General features: G+C 38.5%; 1 long non-coding RNA gene across 3 annotated transcripts; it reads left to right on the top strand.

Moving 5' to 3' along the window:
* The first annotated feature begins 223 nt into the window (after positions 1–223).
* Positions 224–10,442, top strand: LOC122466061. Of its 3 annotated transcripts, none has more exons than XR_006291278.1 (5): positions 224–1,977; positions 2,979–3,103; positions 6,145–6,338; positions 6,447–6,519; positions 7,951–10,442. It is a non-coding gene; the product is annotated as an uncharacterized LOC122466061 (long non-coding RNA). The 3 variants fall into 3 exon arrangements; XR_006291279.1 differs by having other exon boundaries at positions 6,145–6,350; XR_006291280.1 differs by lacking the exon at positions 6,145–6,338 and having other exon boundaries at positions 226–1,977.
* Positions 10,443–11,900: the final 1,458 nt, after the last annotated feature.

Raw genomic sequence — 11,900 nt, 5'->3', positions numbered from 1 at the left:
CCTCACCTACCCCCTAAAAATACCTATTGCATTATTTCCACAAACCAAAGGAAGGTTTCAGAGTAACAGCCGTGTTAGTCTGTATTCTCAAAAAGAAAAGAAGTACTCGTGGCACCTTAGAGACTAACCAATTTATTTGAGCATAAGCTTTCATGAGATGAAGTGAGCTGTAGCTCACGAAAGCTTATGCTCAAATAAATTGGTTAGTCTCTAAGGTGCCACAAGTACTCCTTTTCTTTTTGAAAACCAAAGGAAAAAACCCAACCCAACGCATACTGATACACTTCTTTAAAAGTCCACCTTAAATTAACGGTATTTTGTTGCAATACTAAATCAGGATCCCTTTGAGCTTTTTGGGTACTTAATCAATTGCTTTGCCTGCTTATGCCTAGTGCTGGCTCTCACATCTCTGCAGCCAACCTTTGCCATAGGGCAGGGTGAGTTCCCTTTAGATGTGCCTTTTCTTTGTCCTATGCAATAATTCCATTCAGATTTGGCTGTGATAAGTCACCATTTCCTCTCCTCTTTTGTGTTCCTCAGGGCAGTTTTGGCAGTCTGATACATAGGTGCTGGAACTATGGGTGCTGGGGGTGCTCCCTCATCCCCTGTCTTGAAATGGTTTCCATTATATACAGGGTTTACAGTTTGGTTCAATGACTCTCTGCACCCCCACAATAAAAATTGTTCCAGCACCGCTGTTCTGATGAAATCACTGTTTCTAGACTGGGCTGAGGGCTCATGCCACTACCAAAGCAGCAGCAGCAGATGCTGCTTTGGGGTCACAGGGAGCTACCAAAGAAGCTGTAGCACACCTAGCAATGGCATCAGTGGTCCAGTTTCCCTCTCCCTCCAGTCCCCAGGGTGGCAGCTCCCCCAAATTCCCTGGGTGTATGGGGAAGGGAAGAGAGAGCAAATCACATCAGGGTGAGCTTCTTGCAACCATTTCCCAGACCTAGCTGTAGCCCATTCCACCTCCCCACCCAAAAACAGCCTTCTCCTGCTGACTACTAATGTTATTAGTCCTGTAGTTCAAGTAGTTCAGTAGTAACAATCTGTCCTGCAATGCTGAAGGTCCAGGCTTCAAATGTCAGCATTCCTAGTTCTATCTTGTAAAAATTAACTTCAGGTATACTTTTATTCATTATTATTGAAATGAAATGTGCTTACTACTTCTAATTTTTCCCCTAATAAATATTTAATGTGAAGTAATAAACTGCTAGAAAGGTTGTTAGTCTTTCTTAATAATAAATTGCATTTTTGATGATACGTACAATAATTGATTCTTAAAATACTTTGTCATAAAGGCCTACTAGAAAAAATTAAAGTAAAATATGTCACGATAAAACGTAATCTCATTCCCATGACATTTAGAAACAAACACAATATTTTTTGCCATTTTCTCTAGAATTAGTCTAAGAAACATTATTCTAAAATTAAACATGCAAGAGAGCTCAAAGGGAAATTGATATTTTCCGTATTTAGTTTAATGAAAACATATTAATATGTGTGCTATTCTTTCAAATATTTATGTCAATTTATAAAGCACATATAGGTGCTAAACAACAGTTAAAAAAAAATAATGGCAGAAATGAATTGCCCAGACAGAACCATGTAAAACAGAAGAATATCATTGTGATGGTTTGGGGGTTCACCCAGATAAAGTAAGGGGCTCTCTCACTGCCTGCCCTGTAACCCTGGGTGTTTGTGTTGTGCAGCTTTGGCTCAGAGTCCTGATACCAGCAGCCTGCTCTCAGCACAGTGGCCTCACCCTGGCTTTCACCAGCCTGGTTTCTCCTTGCAGGGTGACACCAACAACCCTTCCAATCCTGAGCCTCCCCAAAACCATCTCCCCTGCAATATCCAGTCTCTCTCACTAGATATTCACAGAAGTTATGAAGTCCTCTGCCTGTTAGTTTAACTGACGATCCACCCTTCAGTTTAATACACAGCACTGAGATGGTTTTGTAATAAAACAAGGTGAGTTTATTAACAGAGAACAGATACTTAAGTGGCAATAAGAATAGAAGACACAGCTATGGTTACAAGTAAAACAAAACAAAACATGCTATCTAGTGACTAAAACTTAACTTCAGCAAGGTGCAATCTTTGTCTAAGCAGGTTTCTCACCTATAGTCAGTTCTTAGAGACTTCTACCCCCTTAACTGAAGGATCCATCTTTCTCAGATTACAAGAGCTCTGGTCTCTTTTGTCCATCCAGTGATGGATACCAAAACGGCTTTCTGCCTTTGCTTGCATTTCCCAAAGTCTATAGTGTCTGCTTCAAGACCCAGGAAGGTCTGCCCCACCAACCTGTTACTGATAGGATCTGTGCTAGACTGTTAGTATGTGGTGTGGGTTGGATACAGTCTGCCTGCACCCAGTCTGGTCAAAGTTTGTGTCAGTGGCCGGGAGCACATAAAATATGCTCTGTGGCTGAAATACACATTTAAAAAAATATTACTGTATATCGCATAAACTACATCAAGGTTGCTAGCACAGTAACTAGCTACTTGACTCCTGAAACATTCATTATGCACTACATCATTTACAATATGTATGGTATATTATGAGTAGAAGTGATTGAAATTTTTCAGACAAAATGATTTTTCACAACAAAACAGCATTTTAAAAAATAAAACAAAAATATTCATGAAAAACTGTTGGCTTTTTTTAAAATTTATTTTTTGAGAAAATTATATCAAAATTTTATCAAAATCATTGTCAAAATCTTTACAGAAATGGTTATAGAAAATGTTTACTAATTACTCACTTCTTAGTAAGTGAAAATTTTTGATAACCATTTTGATAGTGATTTTAATATAAATCTCAGTAAAACTTTTGAAAAAAATATGAAAAATGGGTAAGTTTCAAATCTTGTGAAAAGTAAACAACCCTGACATTTTTAATGATTGTTTTTCATTTTTAATACCACTTATAATTATGACTTTTTCAGAAATGACTTTTTTGGCCTTTTAAAGTTGTTTTACAGAATCTTGAATAAGAACATAAGAATGGCCATACTGGGACAGACCAAAGGCCCATCTAGCCCCGTATCTTGTCTTCCGACAGTGGCCAGGTGCCCCAGAGGGAATGAACAGAACAGGTAATCATCAAGTGATCCATCCCCTGTCACCCATTCCCAGCTTCTGGCAAACAGAAGATAGGGACACCATCCTGGCCCATCCTGGCTAATAGCCATTGATGGACCTATCCTCCATGAATTTATCCGTCAGCGGTTGTTTTGGTGAGGGAAGAGGTCACAAATTTTTAAAAAATGAATCAAATTAAACAAATTCAGGCCTGCCTCTGCTCCAATTGAAGTCAACAGGAGTTTTGATTTTGATGACAGTGGGTGCAAGATCAGTTCTCAGTACATTCCCTGATGTCTGTTAATATTTTCTTTCTGTCACAGACCCTTATGTATTTCATTGAATCATTCATCTGTATTCGGATTTGAATGAATAATTATTAAAAATAATTTCAGTTATCTTTATCTGCTTTTACTGCACTTTCAGTGAGTAAGTGAAATATGTATTTTTTTTCAGTGCTTACAAAATAAATGAAAAAGGAACTTAGATATGAACAATAAGAGATTGTTTGTTTTCTCCCATTTGTCTTCTTTTGCCTACTGAACAGCTGTGACCTTTGCCCTGTTTATTCATCAGAAAGCACATATGTTAGGATCTAGGAGTTTCATTCACACAACCCATATTTGTCATGTTCAAATAAAATCCTACTCTCACCAGGGTTTGATAGAGTGAGACTAGTAGTCTTTACATCAGAACTCAAGAATCCAATATTCTACTCTGCTAGGTCTTGCTCCTGCTGAAGTCAATGGAGGTGTCACCACTGCCATTAATGGGAACAGGACTGTGCTTCTTGGGTTTATAAAAGGTGTTATAAATGGAATGGATAAAAGAAAAAATTAAGTGGCCAACAACACTTATGAACCATCTGACTGTCATATATCTGCACAGATATATCACATAACCATATAATCCTTCCTCATATAACAATAAAATAATAATAAATCAACACAACAAAACAACATGCACTTATGTAGCAGCTTCCATTTGAGGATTTCAATCCACTTTCCCAATATGAATGAAGTTTATTTTCACAACACCCCTCTGAAGTAAGTGAGTATTATTATCCCAGTTTAACAGAGAAGAGAAAGTGAAGGAAAGAGAGGTTAACTGACTTGCTCAAGATCACAGAGCAGGCTGTAGAAGAGTTGGAAATAGATCCCAGAACTCCAAGCTCCTCATCATGTCTTAATCACAAGGCCATTCTTCCTTCTGCTTATGGAAAGCAGGGGAAACAGGATGGACAATGTGCTGAAGACATTTTCATGATATTGATGAGAGAGAGAGAGATTACATTGTGCTTTAAGATCCTATTTCATCTTAAAGTCTGTCGGTGAATGCTGTCATGAAACTGGATTTTCAAGCTTATTTACCATTCAAAACTGTTCACTGAATAGTTTCAATGTACAGTATTAGCCTTGGACAGCTGATCATTCACAAGCAATGTATTGTAAATATTTGAAGTTCAAGAACTATTGGTGAGTTTTGTTTGAACACTTAGATCAGGGGTAGGCAAAACTATGGTACGCGTGCCGAAGGAGGCATGCAAGCTGATTTTCAGTGGCACTCACACTGCCTGGGTCCTGGCCACCAGTCTGGGGGGCTCTGCATTTTAATTTAATTTTAAATGAAGCTTCTTAAACATTTTAAAAACCTTATTTACTTTACATACAGCAATAGTTTAGTTATATATTATAGACTTATAGAAAGAGACCTTCTAAAAACGTTAAAATGTATTACTGGCATGCAAAACCTTAAATTAGAGTGACTAAATGAAGACTCGGCACACCACTTCTGAAAGGTTGCCGACCCCTGATTTAGATCCTGGTATTGTTCTGTTCTCTAGTTGGAAGCAGACATTTCTGATGCGAACACATGCATTTACAACTATAAAAAATTCTTGCTAGGCAGAGGACCGGATTCTCCTCTCTCACACATGGGTGTAAAACAGGAGTAACTAACTCAATTTTAAATTGAGATGCCAGAGTGGAACACAGAATTTAGTCTAGTTTCTCTTGCCTTTGAAGTAGATATGAGAACCACTCCCTACAAAAGGTGAATTTCCCCTCTGTGCAGGGCCTCAGCACAAGGCCTATACACTACTTCAGTATCACTTAACCCTCTTTTGAATTTCAACCTAGATTATTTACCAGTTTTGTAAGATATCTTTTAAAGCAACTTACTATTTAATTATGAGTGGTTTCTTTGCTCTAAGAGTATTCATTTGAAATACTTCAAAGGCAGGAGACACACTGCTAAAGCTGTGCCCAAGGCTACACGACAGTTTTAGCTCAAATTGCAGTATTTAGGATCATTGTGGCCCCTACTGCCACCAGTACTTTTTTGAAGTATTTTTTGAAGTAATTGAAATACATTGAAAGCATGAAAACAAACAGTAAGTGAAAATCTTAAAGATTTCCCGCCTGCTATTATTAGATTTCTTGATTCTGCTCTCATTTACATCTGTGCAAATTAGTAATAGCCCCACTGAAGTCACTGGTGTTACACCCGTGTAGAATTAGTGTGCAAGAAACTATCAGGCCCATACAGCTTTGGCAAAAGCACATTCAAAAGCAATAGCATTGGCCCGACTCCACTCCACTGGTATTAACAGTACGATTCTCACTGATTCAATGGGAGCAGAATTATGACTACACTGAGCGCTTTTGAAAATCCTATGCAAAAGTGCTAACAAATTACAGCCCATGCGTGTGTTGTCCACAGTTTGTCACATGTCAGATTACTCTCCTTTCTCAGCCCATATATCATCTTCCTAATGCTTCCCCTGAGAGAACTGCAGAGCTGGCCATTTTGTTTCCACTGATCACCCAGTTTAGTTTCTAGCCTTGTTCAAACTCTGTTTTCTTTTATTGTCCAGACTAATTATATTGCATTTTTTGTAATTTTAAAACAATTTTAGATACATTTTAATAAAAATCATATGCTAACTCATTGGGGAGACACTGCCAGAGCTTCCCCCCATAGTTGTCCTGTGAGGAGACCCACCTTCTTTTTCCTGCTCTAACCTCTTTTATTTCTGGGCGTCTCCTGAGCAAAGACCTTCAACGGGTGTTTGATGGTGGTGCTGATCTGGACAAATATCTACAAGCCACATATCCAGACATGGAAAGCTAGTTCATTACCAACCTGGTCCCTGATCCAACAGAAATAATGAACACATTTTCATTCATTCAGAAGGCAGGAAACATTTAAGGAATGGATTTTGCTATTACAGTGTTGACTGATAACCAGGTAAAAATAGAGGTAAATAGATGAGAGTATTTTATGAAAGCAGGTGTGAATAATCTGCAATGCATGGGGTTTTTTTAATACAATATACTTTTGATTCTTCTAACACAGTCACATGGCCAAATTCTGCCTTCAGTTATGCCTGTGTGAGCACATTGACCCCAGTGGAGTTACGTAGTTATAGGTGAAAACACAGTTTTGGCTCACTGTGGTGGTAAGTGCATTCTTTCTGACTGACATAGGATGACAAAATATGAATTGATCTTGGTTGACCAAAGTTAGAGTTTATGTGATGTGAAGAGTAATTCCTTAAGGTCACAGCAATTATTCAGATTTCTGCATATCTACTTAGTGATATCTAATGAATCATGTACTAAGGGCAGGGATTGTATTTAGAATTGGAAGCCTTCCCATCATTTCAGAAATGGGAAATTTCTTGAGCTAATTTGGTACATGGGTTATGTTTTTGCCCAGCACAAAGATGGGAATATTTGATCAGACACTGCCAATTATCTGTTAATATCCCTGTGAAAGTCGGGTGGGGGTGAGGGTATTTACTCACAAAAGTTTTCAGGGCAATTTTATTTTGCCATTTTCTCTGATGCAGGAAGGGGTTAAAGGGATGCTTGATCAATTCACCAAACTAAATAAAATGTCACCTCCATTTCCCCACAGCCCATGGTTATGCTTCTACCTTCAGTTAGGTTGCTGTATGATCATTGTGTATGCACTACAGCACTAGATCAAAACCAACTTATCATAAATGTCTTGAGAGAAATAAGATAAGTGAATCTGGGGTGAAAGAACCCTGAGAGGAATGTACAATATTACCCTTGAAAGCAGGTTAACTCCTTTAAACACACACACACACACACACACACACACACACACACACACACACACACACACACACACACACACACCCCGCCCCCCCCCAGATTTTTGTTGGTTTTGAGTGGATAAGACTAGATCCACAAAGAAAAGTAAGAAAAAGCCTTGCATAGTCTGCACTGTGGAAGCTCATGCAAGACTGGCAAAGTTCTGAGGAATGGGTTACCAGAGCTTTGGGTATACTGAAGCAAATGTATTTTTAATTTTAATTTTACACACAGACTGTGATCTTTAAAAAGACCAGAGTTTTAAAGACATAGTTCAGAATTATGTATCAGTTCTTTCACAAGAAGAAAACTCTACATGGTGAGTTTTTTTTAAAAAGTGCATAGTGGGCCTGCTCAAAGCCCACTAAAGTTAATGAAAAGTCTTTCACAGACTTCAGCAGGCCTTGGATTAGGCCCAGCTACTAAGGGTGAAACTTATGTCCTGTGCAGATGGTCAGACCAAGGCCTATGCAAAATGTACATCCCACTGAAGTTCTCAAAATTGCCCTTAAAATTACATTTTAAATGGTGCATAGGGCTTGTGCTGGCTGTCTGCAGAGGGTGAAATGTTGATTATTACTGATGATCAGGTGTTACTAGATGGACTTCATTGGGACTTGAGGGTACACAGAAACTCACATAACCCTGGCCCAGGAGAAAAAAACAAAACATGTTACATGAGATAAATCAAGAAAAAGTAAAGTGAATGTGACACAAAATTTGCTTTGACCTATCAGATGCAGACATCAAGGCTGCACTGCTGAAGATGGTACCTGGAAACACAGCAGATCTGGATGAAGGCATGGTGGAAATGATTAAATCCTTGAAAGAGGTTGGAGTACGCTGGCTCATGTGAGTCCTTTGCAGAGATTGGAAAGAGAAGAAAATCCCAAGACAATGGAGAAAGTCCATGCTAATACTGCTATACAAACCAAAAGGTGACATGCATAACTGTTCGAAGAACCGAGGAATTAAGATGCTGTTTCACAGCATGAGACTGTTAGAGAGAATCATAAATAGTTGCATTCACTGAACAGTGAAGGCCATTTTAGGAAAAGAGCAGCTTGGTTTTAGAAAAGGAAAAAAGAAAGCAGATGGTATGTCATTGCTAGATAGTTGGTGGAAAAGAAGCTGGAGGGATACATCAAGAATGGTTGGGCTTTCCTTGATTTGGAGAAAGCATTTGACGGGTGAGACCAAGGTCTGTGGTATCAGAGAGCAGCGAGAGGAGGCTGGGACGATATGGCCTTCTACAAAAGATGGATGAAGAGAATCCTGTTCAGGAGGCATTTGAGACTAGAGTTTGCAGGCAGAGACAAGAGGATGGCCAAGAAAACAGTGGATAGACTGTGTATGGGAAGGCAGAATACATACAGAGTGAACATTAGACTGGCAAGCCTGGAAAAGATTGATCCATAGACCTGACTCTAGCTAACTGGGAAAAGGGAAAGAAGTGGCGTGTACTTTTCACTTCATACTCTCCATTAATCTTAATCACATTTTTATAATGAATGGAGACTATACTTTGGCATTGCCTGTATAAAAATAAATTTTACATTTGAGGCCAAATTTTCAACGAGGAACCTATAATTATACCTACAAAATTTGTGCGTGCAAGTTAGATGAAGGGGAAAAAAGTGTCCCTGTTGCACATGCACTCACATGATTTCCTTCTACAAACTTAGGTTTTTATGCTGACAAGTTTTTTTCAGATCATTAATGCCAATTGAAAATTTGTCTTATATTGTATGGAGGACGTCATCTTCAAAAGCACCACTACTAAAGTTGTTCAGCACAGGAGTTGATAGGACAAACCTCCCACACATTTTTTAAAATTAAAATGTTAAGACTTATGAGATATAACAAAAGAGTCTATTTATTGAACTGTTTATTTTATTGAATGTACCATTTAAAATATAAAATATTAACATTTTAATTTACTGTATGCCTGTGAAATTATTGACACAGTATGGTAAAACTTGTTACAAGTGTAAGCGTAACTTAATATGGTTGCAGAGACGTGCCATGTCATTACAGAGTGATGGAATCTAACTATTTCATAACAAAATTTTAATATTTAGCACTTGTATATTGCTCTTTATGATGGTGAGTAAGCATTATTATCCCCATTGTATACAGCGGATACTGAGACACAGATTAAGATCACATTTTCAGAAGTAATTAGCAACTTTGGGCACCCAAAAACTGAGGTGCCCTACCTGAGGTGTTGATTTTCAGAAGGTGTTGATTTTTGAAGGTGTTCATTTTCAGAAAGTTCACAGCACCCACCCTTGGAAAACCAGTAACCTTCAAGATGTCTCAAGTTCAGCATGTAAAAAATGAGAGACAAAAATAGAAGTAAAAAGCTTGGCTTTAGTGATTTGCTGTCATGACTGGGACATGGGCAGTCTGACCTAGTGGTCAGACCAGGAGTCAGGCTGAATCAGATACCAGGAGTTCAGAATCCAAGACAGGCCAGAGGGCAAACTGAGAGGCAGGTAGGGTAAGGTTACCAGAGGAGCAGGGGGAAGTAGTTCAAATCAGAGAGGACCCAATGGCATGGACAACTTCCCATTTCTATGGTTGGTTTAAATAGAAGCTAGGAGCCAATCAGGACCTCTATCATTCTGTCAATCACATCCCAGGACTGGAGTCCTCAGTCAGAGTTCAGCTGCTCTTTTGACAATTGTTAGCAGTTCACTGGGTGGTGGGTTGGAACATACTAATATCTAAGAGCCCTATGGACCAGTGTTTCAGAGCCGTGGTCCCTGATGTTTGCTTAAGGTCCCACAGCAGACCAATAGCACAGCCAGGAATAGAACTAAGCTGTCTTGCAGCCTGCTTTCCAGAGACTCTCAATACCTCTGGCTCCTCATAACTTCAGCTGGAATTTTGGGTTCTCGGCCCTTCTAAAAAAATCAGCTTCTGACTCTGAGACCACTTTTCTGTCCATAAAACTACGATAGCAGTGTGTTTAAAAACATTTACAATATTCCTTCACACATAAGAAGTTTATTTCAGACCTACCGCAGAGGACCCTACCTGTTTTGGCTAGTCGATAACCCCGTGTGACCCACCCTACTTTAAGCTCTGATTGTAAACAAATTTTCACTAGAACTTCTAGAGTATCATTCACATTACATTTTCAGAGATAAGATACATTTTAAAAAGAACTTCCCCAAAGCTCCCCAAAATACAGTGTGACAGATGATGAATATGTAAAGTTAGAAAACCAGGCCAGGCAGTTTCCTTATTACACTCCAAAGGGAAAAGCTTAGAGAAACATCACTTTATCTTCCCCTCCGTCTTTCAGCATTTATACAATTTCTTTGTTCCTTTGTATTCTCCTGGCCCCCTCCAGATATTTGACAGACTCAGTTCATAAATTCATGGAGTTTTGCCTTTTTGATTCTTCAGACAAGAAAAATAATATTGAATTTCATTTATAAAAATTAATAGTAATAATAATAATATTTAATTGGGCTTCAATACAAGGCAGTGAAGGTATGAAATATAGTGCAGACTTAAAAGGGAGTATTGCCAGACACTTTGAACTAACACTGTGTATTCCATTGCATCCGGTGTATTCTAATCTGAAATTATCAAAAAGTAGCAACTGCATTAGTGACCTTTTCACTGAGAGCTAATTACGTAGTCATTTCATTATTCATTATATATATATATATAGTTTATATATTTTGTTTTATTACTTCTTTAATAAACATGCGTATTACAAGGGAGAAAATCCAGTTACCTAGATATCCCCCGGGGCCTCTGGCAGTGGAAGTAGGAATTCTGTTCCAAACCTCTGAAAAGAGACCACTTTTATTTAAGTGCCTAAATATGGATTCATTTACCTAACAGTCACCCAGTCTTGAACATTTTGATCTAAATCACCTGCCCAAAGGCAGCCAGCATGTCAATGGTAAGGTCAGGAAGAGAACCTAGGGATCTTGATGCCCTGCTATGTGTCCTAACCACAAGAAAACTCTGTTTCTGTATGTACTATGCTACTCCTTAAAATGAAACATTAGCTCAGCCAATCCATGCCACTCCACACACACTCACCAAATCTATTTCCAGAGAATCTCGAGAAAATTTGCCCTTCCAAATATGGCTCTTGATGATGTTGGATCACTATTTATACTGTCCTGATCTTCAGTGAACTGACAACTTAGTTATTGTACCATGAGATAAATTTGATTGCTCTGTAATCCAGAGGTCAGAAGCCACTGTAGCAGCCTGAAGTACAGAGAGAATCTCCTTTGAAAGCTGGCACCATGTCTTTCAATACTAACTTAAATTACTAGTGCTCTTTAAACGGTTCCAGTAACCCTCAGGAAAGTTCAGTCTGGTTCTGCCATGGCCCAACCATACCCCTTTTGCATGCTTTGTATTGTTCAGGCTGACTAAGCCAATTCATTTTCTTGTAAAATAAACATCCCAAAAGCCAAACAAAACAAAATATCCAGTGTGTTATCAGCAGAAAAAAAGCTGGTATTTACTCTTCAGCCAAGTGTACTGCATGTGTCTTTCTTTACTTCTTCTTGCATTCTGTTTAGCGTTTTTATTTACACCTTTTTATCCTTTTTTATCTTTCATTGATTGAACTTCATTTTATTTCCTTAATTCATTTTTGAACTGTTTGCACTGCTTCTTGTGTTGTGTTTTCTTGGTTAACATCACT

Source organism: Chelonia mydas, chromosome 5 (assembly GCF_015237465.2).
Source record: "Chelonia mydas isolate rCheMyd1 chromosome 5, rCheMyd1.pri.v2, whole genome shotgun sequence".
NCBI lineage: Eukaryota > Metazoa > Chordata > Testudines > Cheloniidae > Chelonia > Chelonia mydas.
This window is presented reverse-complemented; position numbering and strand designations above follow the sequence as displayed.